This window comes from Leopardus geoffroyi, chromosome B4 (genome assembly GCF_018350155.1).
Source record: "Leopardus geoffroyi isolate Oge1 chromosome B4, O.geoffroyi_Oge1_pat1.0, whole genome shotgun sequence".
In the NCBI taxonomy this organism is placed as follows: Eukaryota; Metazoa; Chordata; class Mammalia; order Carnivora; family Felidae; genus Leopardus; species Leopardus geoffroyi.
Genome location: NC_059341.1, coordinates 51,420,733 through 51,433,568, shown reverse-complemented (window position 1 = coordinate 51,433,568; position 12,836 = coordinate 51,420,733). Strand labels below are relative to the sequence as shown.

Below are 12,836 nucleotides of genomic sequence, written 5' to 3'. Positions count from 1 at the left end.
GGAGAGCTGAACGGTTTTGAAAAGGAACAATCTAATCTTGGTAGAACTGAAAGATTAAGGCTAGCTCAGTTTGATAGTCATTATTTATTAACAAGAACGGGTACCAAAGTGTACCTTGTACTCTGTTTTCTTTGAAAATATGCCCTTCGGTACCATCCGTTTCCTTACTTAACATGTATGCTTACCTATTTCAGTAGAACTTTTCATTAAAAATAAAATGAAATGGACAATTGTGCTATTTCTATTATTTACTTTTTCGTGGTTTTGTTCTATGCCTGCTACTTTAAACAGGTAAAACCTTGTGTCTTACAGAGTAGTTTACTTACTTTTCAGGCAAAGCATTTAAGACAACATGAGCAGCCTGTGGTGCTGAAATTGCAAGTCTTTGGGGGAAAAAGGCAATCTCTACAGTGTTTCTTCCATTTCCTGTGTGTTGTGTTAATATTACTTTGGGTTATTTTGTCTATGCTTTTTTTTTTTTTAAATAAAATGCAAAGTTAAAAAGTGTTAGAAACAAGAGTTTTAAGTGTCTTGATAGATAGACTCCTAAAACTTCCCCTGCTCACGGCATTAAGAAATTAATGTCCAAGTACATATAAACTACTTTTTCTAGATGTGTTTATTCCCCCCCAACACACACACTTTAAAGTAAATGTAATTTATTTGTTCCAAATGCTTTGATTTTAATTTTTTTTTAATTTTTAAAGTTTTTTAAATGTCTTAATTTTTAGAAAATACATTCCAAGCTAGGTTCTATAAGTATCCTTGGTAGTCAGCCTGCAGTCTTGCCTGAAACCTGGACAAGACTGACTTAACAAGATTGAATTGAACAGTAATCTTGACATTTTAATCCAGAGCATTATGGTTCACAACCTTGAGACTGGCAACATGCAGGTTTCATATATGCTTAGTATTTGCCCTACCCTTCATTCCTCTTAATATTATTTACATAAACCCTTTTGAAAATAGGACCTCACTTATGAAGTCAAGAATTCTGATAGAGTATCTACTGGGTGCTTAGCACCTGCTTGGTACTAGGTACAGTCTGATAAACAAGACTGGCAACGTCCCAGCTGTCATGGAGCTTACAATTCCTTCCCCCAGCCCTGTTGCCTAGTACAGCGATTTGAACCCAGTTAGTACCTCACTGGAAAACAAATGAAGGCATTTGCTGATATGATAAAGTTATTTGTATATTCCTACTTCAAATATTAGGAAACTGACAAAGGGAAGGCTTCGAGCAAGTCATTTTGAAATTAAGTCCTAGTTGCATTGCTGCTATATGAAAAGTAAATTGCTTATTCTTTCATCCACTTTAGCTTGGTGTTAGGGAAAAAGTATATCAATACAATATGAAGTCTTTTTAAAGTTAGAACTCTCAGGCCTTCAAAAATAGTATTTGTTTAAAATCTAGTATAAAAGAGCAGAAATTGATATTGATATTTCCAAACTTTACACCAACTATGTTTTTTGATATTCTTTGTGAAATTAATCCAAGCATTTTGTTCTAAGGGATTATTCAATTACTAAAGAATAAACACAAATGAAAGGTTCATTAAAGAGTATTCACTTGGAATAAAATAGTTTTTTTAACAATACCTGCTCTACTAGGGTGCCTGTTGTTCATTAGTAGCACTGGTGCATGCTGTGGATTGTTTCATTAAACATCATCCCGAACTTTTTCCTCCTGTACTTGTCTGACTACTGATTCTGGAAACCTTAAAGTGACATTGCCCATGTACCTTGCAGCCAGGAGTCAAGATGAGAATTAGTTTCTCCCAAGAAGGTGTTTTCAAACAAACTTTAAAAGGTGAAAGCAAGGAATATTTATGTTGCCCTGTATTTTCTTTTCTCCTGGCAAGCAAGATCTTGGTTTCTAAAGCAATACTCCAGTGTGTCCATTCCTCACTTCCCTGGGTGTTGAGAGGTAGCTGTGACAAAGGTAGTGGTGACAGCTAATTCCCAGTTTTCTGTTTATGGAATTGCTTTTAAAGTGGAAAGTGTGTACTCAGTAGTTCCAGTGGTCCAATCCCTGGAGGGACTAAGGGATTAAAACTTCTCAGTTAATTGGGGTCCATTCTAGTTTCAAAGGTTGGATTAAGGGTGATGCTTTCCTATCTAAACTAATATTTTCAGATAATACTGTGTTCTGGAGTATTCTTTTCCACAACTTTGGCTCTTCCTTTCGTCATTTTTTGGAAGCACTGTATTCTCTGAATTACATTTTTCTTCCCTGCTCTAAATATTTAGATTTGTTTCTGCATAACACGGTAGCATGTCAGACTGTGAGTTGTTGCCCAATATCTGTTCTTAATCTCTTTCCATAGTATAGTTTCAGCTGGTCACATTTCTACCCAATTAAAGACTGCCTTTCTCAGCCTCTCTAACTGGAAGGTATGACCATGTGTCTAAATTCTAGATCATGGAATTTAAACAGATGTTAGATTTGATACTTCTGGGGTTTGTCCTCAAAAGGATATAGCATGCAATATTCTGGCACCTTTCTCTCTTACTGATCACTGTGTGAAAGCAAAGACTGACCAGCTTCGCTGAATCTACAGTTATAAGTTACTTATTGAGAATGGTGGATTGCTCGGCCAATAGTGAACCACCTATAAGATAAATTTCTATCTTTTTTACAATGTTGGATTTTAGCCTATTTTTGATGGCATCTGAATCTTAAATAAAACATAACTTGGTTACTAGAAGTGGAACTCTACCATACTGAAAAAAGTAAATTAGGCATTGGTCTAACAGATGGTGGAAAGCAAGAGCAGAGATATTGCAGAGGCTGGAAAACAAGTGATCCTTATGACACCATAATAAAACATTTGGTAAAACTGTCACTTGTGATCCTTAAAAAAGGTAGTCTTCTTGCTGAAAGAACATGCGAACTGTTTGAAAGAACTCAGAACATTGAAAAAACACAGAACATTTAGATATGTTTGCTCTTTCTTGTGCAAAGTTCTGTGACAAAGTGTACTCAGGCTGGTTATAAGAGATGATTTTAAACAAGCAGCTTAAACAGTAAATAGGTCTCTGATGGTGTGAAGTGCCCACATTAAAACTTCTCAGTTAATTGGGGTCCATTCTAGTTTCAAAGGTTGGAGTAAGGGTGATGCTTTCCTATCTAAACTAATATTTTCAGATAATTTCAAAGTAGACACCATTAAATTAAAGGAAAGCAGAAACGTGCTGAGCAAAGAAACCACTAAATATAAGAAGATAGTCTGCAAGCATGGAAACCTTGTCTAGATTAGATCTTTGGTTATGGTTATTTGCCTGTGGATCTGATGGTCAGTAACTAAACCAAAAGCACACTAAGCTTTTTAGGGATTGTATTGATTTGTAAAAGCCAATGTGTGTTTGACCTTTAAAGCAACTCCAGAAGCTTCCCAAAGTGGCTTTGCAGAATGTAGCCTACAAAGTGTGTGCAGTCTCTGGGGGAGTTGTGTTCAGTTCTCTTGTAAGAAGATAATTATATGGTAATCAAATACTTTTTTTTAAGTTTATTTATTTTGAGAGCGACAGCAAGCAGGGGAAGGCCAGAGAGAGAGAGAGAGAGAGAGAGAGAGAGAGAGAGAGAGGATCCAAAGCTGGCTCTGTGTTGACAGCAGAGAGCCAGACTGGAGCTTCAATTCAAGAACCACGAGATCGTGACCCGAGACGAAACCAAGAGTCAGAAGCTTAATCAACTCAGCCACCCAGGCGCCCCAAAATATTTGTTTTCTTGAAAGTTAAAGGAAATTAGTTTAAGTTGCCAGATTGGTTTTGGCTAATTTTATTTACTAATGGTTATAGTTTACCTTACCATAGATCATTAGAATTTGAACATAAGGGATAGTGACAGTCATACTAGAATTTTATTGTGAGCATTTGGGAAATACGTTTAGGCCTTTGAGGATATCATTCCACTACAGCTACAAAGTACAGTGGCCCTGGCAACCTGGTGGCTAGGTTCCATTTTAGTCTTTTTTCACCTTTTTCAGGTTTAAGTTGTCCAGAAAAACCCTTGTTCACAACTTGCATTGTTCTTTATCTCAACAACTTTTGAGGCATTTATTACTTTCTGCCTTGTATAATAACATGGATACATGCATGTTTACTCTCCTGCATTTTATTCACATTCTCTTGATTTTTGAACATAGTAAACACCAACACATTTAAGAATTCACTGTCAGTGTATCTTGATCCTGCTCCTGCGCCTTTTTGTATTTCCATACCCTTATTGATTATTTCTACTAACTAGATACATTCACTTAAAAAAAAAGTTTTTTTAGAAAAACTATTGGCATTTATTCCTTTATTCATTTTGTTGCATTTGGAGTCAAAATTAATACAGTAGAGAAAGAAATTCCTCTTCCATTCCATAAAAAATTTTAGCACAACTTTTTAAAATGTAAACTCCTTTTTTTCTGTTATCTTGTTTGTATATAATCTCTCTTTTTTTGAGACATAATTTGCATGCAGCAAAATGTATAGATCTAAGTGCACCGTCTGATGTTTTGAAAAATGCATAGACCTAAGTCAGAGCTCTGTCAAAATATAGGACATTTCCATTATCCTCTTTCCAAAACAGGCCTACCTCTCCTCCCAGTTACAATCACTGTCCTAAATGCTATCGCCATCGGTTGCTCCCACCTTTGTAGATCTTCTGGATTCAGAAGACTGTGAAGGTCTTTAATTTTGCTCTGGCAGGCAAGTGACTTTACTGATGTTTCAATTTGATCATTTTGAGCTTGATTGCAGCACAGAGATAGACCAGGACTTCACCTAAGCCCTGGCAATTCTGAAGTTCCAACTTAATTCCTAGAATGTCCATCACAGTCTCTCCCTTCTGGCTGGTGAGGTTTTTAATACTCTAGTGCTGCCAAGCCTAGATTCTCTGTTGGGTTTATAGCTCTACAGAGCAGTGTGCCACACTGGTGGAGTACCTCTCTGTACACGCACAGCTTAGAATTTGCACAAGGACTCAAGATGTCTCTACCCAGATATGGAATTCTCTGTCCAGCTGCCTTCTCTCTGTTACCCTTCCCTGCAAATAACAGGTACTTTGGTGGTGCAGAAGTCCAATCCTTGTTTCTTTTCCTCAAGGAGATTGCTGTTTTGTGTTTGGGCTCCACTTCTTAAACTGGAAAGTGATCCCTAGCAGAAAGCCAGGATGAACGTAGAGCTCATTTCCTGTATTTTCTTTCTCTCATTGATCACAACCCCCAGTTCTCTGTTTTCCAATTTTGTATAGTTTTGTAGCTATTTGCAGCAGAATTATAAATCTGATGAACACTACTCTATCATGGTCAGAACTGTAAGCCCCATTATCAGGTTAATTTTTACTTAACATGTTTTTTTTTGACATCCCATCTTGGTTGATTAGTCTCTCTTTAAAGATAGAATAAATTTAAAGATAGAGAATAATACATTTCATATCAGTTGTCTATGGTTGTTTTAGGATCAAATAAGATAAACTTAGAAAAAGATAGCTTTCTCCCCAAATAACATAGCTTCAGAGTCATTAAAATCTTAACTCTTCAGTATAATTAATATTGTAACATTTCATAAAAACACACACTGTATTAACATCGACGTAAGTAAGGAAAGAGAATGCAATTCTGAAAAACAATATAATTTAGGTGATAATGTAACTTCATGAATTTTTCTCAAACTTTTCCAACAAAGTACCCTATTGGCAAAGAAGTCTATACTAGTCCATAGCAAGTATAAAATTTATTTAGGTTGTTACATTTTATATTAAAATATATGCATACAGTAGATAATTATGTTGGGTGTAATTAAAATATAATGTTCTCTTCTCACTTCAATCTTTAAGCAAAATTGAGAATTAGGAATTTGCACTATATTAGTTCTAGTTTCATCTGTAGGCTGTACATACATAGTTGTACTTTGCTTAGAGAATTGTAGTAATGTGTGTCTGTATTTGCCTGAGAACTGGAAACATTGACTTGAATCTGAATATTTGGTCTACTTAATTCCAAATGTTAATATTTGAAAGAGCTTTTCAGCTGAAACAACTATTTTAAGATAAATTTAAAGAAAAATAAATTTGCATACTTTACAATCATTGAAGAGTTTATTACATTAAGGGATAGATTATTAGTAGAGATATTAATATTGCCCAAGTGTCACATGTAATTTTAGTATGCTCAGTATTCTTCCTGTAAGATAAATTACTAGTTTAATTTGCATACATCCTCCCAAAACCCTGTAAGTGGGTGTGGTGTATATATGTCTATAATGTGTTGCATTGAGGCTGCAGAGAAGTTGAGTTGTGATTTAAGGCCAAAGAATGATTACTTTTGAACAATCCATTTTCAGGTTAAAGTGGTTTTGGATTAAATGTTTTGGATAAAACATTTTTGTTGCATATTTCAAGAAAAACAGATTTATGATAACAGCATACATATTGAAATATTTAAATCAGGGATCTATTCTTGACCTCTACAGGTCTTTTATTTTACTTATTTATTTTTATAGTTTATTTATTTTGAGAGAGAGAGAGAAAGAGAGAGAGAGAGAGAGAGAGAGAGAGAGAGAGAATCCCAAGCAGGCTCTGTACTGCCAGCATGAAGCCCAGTGTGGGGCTTGAACCCATAGATCACGAGATTATGACCTCAGCCAAAATCCAGATTCTGACGCTTAACTGAATGAGCTACCCAGGAACCCCTTCAATGGGGGTTTTAAAATAACAAATATTTTAAAACTATGGAGCACCTTAAAGTTCCACAAAAATAAGAGTGACACTCATTGATGCATTTGTGATACAGTTGCTGCCCTAAATGCATTTTACATGATGTGTTTCAAATCTGCTTTAAGCAGCCTGTACTATTCTCACATGCTTACTGTTATATTAGAGACGCATTTGCGGTTTATACAATATGATAACTGGTAAACAGTAATACTCAGACAAAAAGCTCTCAGGACATAAATGATTATGACTAAAACTTCCAATTTCCTCAGAAAATTATTAGTTGACAGTGTAAACGAACTTTGACATTCTAAATATAGTTTGACTTTGACCATTGAATAAATTCTTATTGCTGATAGAAATAAATAAATGTGCTGGAAATCATCAGTAACTCAGCAAGATCACCAATGTTCCCAATTTGTCCATGCATAGAAAATGGATCAGTTTACTGTAGGCAAAGTATAATACCTCCATAATGCCACATATCTTTTCATTAGGCAAGGATTTCTAGGAATTCTACATAGAAAATTCAAGAATTAACAGAATTCTCCTTTCTTCTTTCTTTTAATGAAAAAAAAATTTCAATGTTTATTTATTTATTTTTTATTTTATTTTATTTTTTTAAGGTTCATTTATTTTTGAGACAGAGAGAGAAAGCATGAATGGGGGAGGGTCAGAGAGAAGGAGACACAGAATCTGAAACAGGCTCCTGGCTCCGAGTTGTAAGCACAGAGCCCAACGCAGGGCTCGAACTCACAAACCGCGAGATCATGACCTGAGCTGAAGTCGGCCGCTTAACCGACTGAGCCACCCAGGCGCCCCTAATGTTTATTTATTTTTGAGACAGAGAGAGACAGAGCATGAACGGGGGAGGGTCAGAGAGAGAGGGAGACACAGAATCGGAAACAGGCTCCAGGCTCTGAGCTGTAAGCACAGAGCCCAACGCGGGGCTCGAACTCACAAATTGCGAGATCATGACCTGAGCCGAAGTCGGATGCTTAACTGATTTGAGCCCCCCAGGCGCCCCACTCCTTTCTTCTTTAAATAATAAATTCTTTTTATCTCTTCTAACTTTCTACTTTTCCTCCAGCTTTTCCATATGCTTATTACAAAGATTTTATAATTTCAGTTATATTTTCAGTAATTGCTGGGAAATTATAAATTTCTATAATTATCTGATTTTGCATATATTTTGCATATAATACAATTCTGTGGCATCAAATGTTATTCAAATACATGTATAAATGCACTTTATTGAAAGTTAAAACAGAAGCTGGTATATTGTTCTCTAAACCTGGCCTACTTTTCTAACATGTCGCATTATATTTTTGTCTATTTTATTTGAATGCTGCAATATCTACATTGTTGCGTTGCTAGTTTTCCCTGACAGTAAGTCAGGTCAGAGACAGAAAAATATTTAGAGTTTTAAATGCTATCAAATAAAAGACAACAGGGCATTTATTTGGTTTGAATATGCATTCTGTGTTTCCAGAATTTCTGTTAACTTGAATGTTAATGAAGGCACTTCTGCCTTGTTTCAGATGGAAGCAAACCTGGGTTCCCAACTATTCTAGAGCGCCACCTGCTGGAAATTAAATGCTTCTCTAAATATCAAGAAGCCACTCGTGATTGTGGCAGAAGTAGGATTTGGTACTGAGAAAAATCATGCCTTATGAAAACTATATGCTCCTTTCTAAGATATTTTATTCCCCACCTCCCCCATTGGTGGATTAAAATTAAAGAAGACACCGATATGTGTAAGTTGCAGAATAGTGAAAGATTTTTTTGACTGCTATATTAGGGATAAATTTGTCAATTCTATTTAAAAAAAAAAAAAAGTTTATTTATTTGTCTTGAGAGAGAGAGAGAGAGAGAGAGAGAATCCACAGAAGGCTCCACATTGTCAGTGCATCCCCACATGGGGCTAAAACTCACGAATGGAGATCATGACCTCAGCTGAAACCAAGAGCTGGACGCTTAACCAACTGAGCCATCCAGGCCCCCTGTCATTTCTCTTTTCCCTTAATAAAACTAAATAACAAAGTTGTTCTGCTTTCTTATATCTAGTTATAGTATATAGAAATATGGAATACTACTGTTAACACAAGTGCTAACCCTTAGCAGTGCTAGTTAATAATATATTCTCAGGCTAATTAATGAATAGATATTTTATTTGCTGTAAGACATGCCACAATCAGACTTTTTCTTTTTTGACTAATTCTGACTATATTAAGTTAGTTAAACTTGTCACTAGCTAGAATTCAGATTTAAATCCAGGGCTTCCCACATTTGTCATCTCCAGGAAAACAGTATTTTTACTTTAATTAAAAATTTTTTTAAAGAATTATTGATATTTTTGAGGTTTTACTACTTCTTCAACAAAAAAATCAGATGAAGATTTAAAAAAATTTTTAAGCCCTGTTATTTATTTATTTATTTATTTATTTATTTACTTATTTATGAGAGAGAAAGGGGAGTGGGGAGGGGCAGAAGGAGAGAGAATCTCAAGCAGGCTCCACGCTCAGTGCAGGGCTCCATTTCATGACCTTGATTTCATGACCTGAGCTGAAAATCAAGAGTCTGTAGGCTCAACCGCCTGAACCACCCAGGCACCCCTAATACTTGTTTTAATTTCTAATTCTGGACACATGAAGATTGTAGATATAGTGTCTAGTCAAAAAATCTTAATAGTATCATACAATCATTTGGCTAAATTTGGAGGAGCAAATTTATTGTATTGTTCATTATTATTATACGAACAATTACTCTGGTGGATATCGCTAACTGATCTTGGCTACATTTCTCACTAATGCAGGAAACAATATATATAATATTTTGCCCCAGATAGTTTCAATGTAATAGTTTATGATGTGAAGCCTACTGATTATTGAGGGTCTAGAAGAACCACAAGAAGGATAAAAATATGTATAATGGAAGTGGGAGAAAAAGATGAACAAGAATAATACCAATTTTAAGGGAAAGGTGGAAAGATAATTAGTTTAGTAATATAATTTAAGTTGGCAAGTGCGGGTGATAGTCTCAAACTCTCTTCAATTAAATTTCACCATTACATGTTCATTTTTTTGAAAGTAATTCTTATTCAACAGGAAATGCTATCAGCTGGCAACAACAAAAACATAATACTATACAATCATTAAAATTTTATCATATTTATTTCCTAAAAATCTCAAGATTTTTCTTGAGGTACATCCTTGGCAGGGAGTGGGAAAGAGAGAGGCAGACCAAAGTTTTCGGCACCTGTGCAGCTCAGGCAAGGTGAAAGTCACAGCAAGAGAAAATTGCAGATTAATTACTTTGTCTAGGAAGAAATCCAACAACCTTCAAGCCTGTGATGTGCTGGATGCTGTTTTGTGTGCTTAGGATACAGAGAATATGTGCTCGAGTCCTAATAACAAAAAGGACCCCATTAGATCAGGGAGATTTACATAAAAGGAGGTAGTTGGAACTATTTCATTAAGTTCACGATTATGCCTGCAAGGAGTACAGAGGGGAAAATATGAGAACATTTTTTATGAATTATGAATAAAACAAAATTCTCTTGAGAAATAAATTTAAAACCAGTACATAATTGGTCAGAGCAGAGATGAATCACCTCAATGAGATATATGATAGGACAAAGAGATGCCCCAACGTATTCTCTTTATGTATATAAAGATTATATACATATAATGTTGTGTATATAACCTTGACATATATAAAGAATATGAAAATTTTAAGGGTGATTTGTCAGTAATAGAAACATACAAAAAGCATCTATGAAATCAAAGTTGAGGGAAGCTATCCAGATATCACCCAAGTTAATCAGTAAAAGATTAGTTTGCTTGCCAGTTTGTTTAGCAGGAGAGGGGGGGAAAGAGAGAGAGAATTTACCAGTTTATATAATTTAAAAATCAAGCTAAGCAAGATAGCTGACATCAGACACTGCTTGATCTATGAATTCAATACTATCATCAGGATTTGGTCTTTCTTTCTTCCTATCTCACTTCTGTTTCTGTGTCCACACCATTCTCAGATACCCTTGGCAGCTCTCAGGTACCACTTCCACAGTTTATAATCCAGAAAGTTAATTTCTTTCCCTTCCTTTCCTTTCCTTTCCTTCCCTTCCCTTCCCTTCCCTTCCCTTCCCTTCCCTTCCCTTCCCTTCCCTTCCCTTCCCTTCCCTTCCCTCTTCCCTTCCCTCTTCCCTTCTCTCTTCCCTTCCCTCTTCCCTTCTCTCTTCCCTTCCCTTCCCCCTTCCCTTCCCTCTTCCCTTCCCTTCCCTTCCCTTTTGTTTTTTGGGTTTTGTTTGTTTTTTCTCTTCTCCTCTCTTCTTCTCTTCTCTTCTCTTTTCTCTCCTCTCCTCACCTCTCCTCTCTCCTCTCCTCTCTTCTCCTCTCCTCCTCTCCTCTCCCCCTCTCCTCTCTCCTCCCCTCCCCTCTCCTCCCCTTCTCTCCCCTCCTCTCCACTTCCTTTCCCTCACCTTTTTAAGCAAAGCATATTTCATTATGCTGTACAAAGTTTTGCATCTATACTATGTTCCTAACCTTTCTAATAATATAAAATATAAATATGTATTTATGTTGGCTGTGTTATTTCAATGCTCTAACTACTTGATTCATTAAATTCTGAGGGACATATATCAAGAGGTATCATTTTCTGCTTCCTACCAATTCTCCATAATTTGAATCTCATTGAATCTGATGGTCTTAGCTCCCCTTCCCCAAAGATGCCACAAAAAGAGATGTCCACACATCTTGAGAGGAGAAATTGTAGCCTTTCGAGTATTATAATTACATAGTCTAAGCCTGGGTTTCTTGGATCTCTAATTCTGGGATAGATCAGATATTTAGCTCCCATCCCGTGCCAAAAAATAAATATAAAATCTAAAGTTGTGAGAATTCTTGCAATGACAAAGCAAATTTCTAGAATTTGTTGAGTACACATTGTTTTACGCAGCATATCATTTTTCTTCATCAGCCCCTTATAATGTGACTTGGGAAATTCTGGGATAGATGGTCTCCAACATAAAAATAAGTGAATTTCATCATCTTAGCCTATTGCCATTAAATGTTCAAGTTATAAAATTTCTGTTTTTCTGTTTCAGAGTCTGCTAAGCAAACAATTGGTTATAATTTGAGTTTCTACAAAAGTCAGCCTGTAGGGAGAGGATGTTCTAGTTTTGACAATTAAAAAATTCCAATCTATGTGATAGTGATATTGATAATGGTAAATGACTGAATTGGACTCTGCTTTACATACTAATGATGTAACAAAGTGCTGCAAAAGTATTCAGTCCTACCTTAACAATTTTATGATATAATATTGAAATGTAAGTTAATCTTTCACTATGAAGTAGACTTCTTTTCAGTGCTTAATTATCTTATACCCACATCAAAAATGTAAAATGCAGATGTCACCTCTGAATTAAAATGGGAATTCATTGGAAATTAGAGGTAATAACACATAAAGAATAAAACAGTGTGGTTGTTGTATAAGAAATACCCCTCTTGACCTGTTTGTTATAGAATATATCTTTATTTTCCCTTTTTCCATAAGTGTTTCCTAATTTTTGGATCACATACTTTTAAATCTTAAAATTCAGATGCCCATTTGATCTCTTATTGCATTATTGTTACATGGTTTACCATTTGACTCTAATAAAACTTCTGTTAAAAGGCTGGGCAAGTGAAATTGCATCCCATTTATAGTTGAAAAATTGAAAGCCAAAAGAAATATAGGACTTGCGTGTGCACAGATAGAAAAATCGGGGAATCGCATCCAAATCTTTGATTTCAATAGGAATCTTGTATAATAATCTACCTGTTAAATTAAAAAAAGGAGATTTTGCTTTTTTCATTCCCAGACACCATCAGTATTATGTATTATCTATGATGCACACTTTCTATTTAACTCCATATGGTCATACATTATTTCTGAATTGTTTTTCAAATTAATGTTTATTGTTATAAATGTATTGTAATTATTCTGAAGACAAGACTGTACCTTCTTAGTTATTCTTCACAGCTCCAAGCAACTAATAGCATTATAGCAATGCTAAAGATGTATCTCATCTAATAATGACTAGAAACCTTAATATTTTCCTGATTTAATTAACACTTTAAATCACTTGTAG

General features: G+C 35.3%; 1 long non-coding RNA gene across 1 annotated transcript in view; it reads left to right on the top strand.

Moving 5' to 3' along the window:
- Nucleotides 1–12,836, top strand: part of LOC123590483 — a 94,288-nt gene that overhangs the window by 1,235 nt on the left and 80,217 nt on the right. The window lies entirely within an intron of this gene.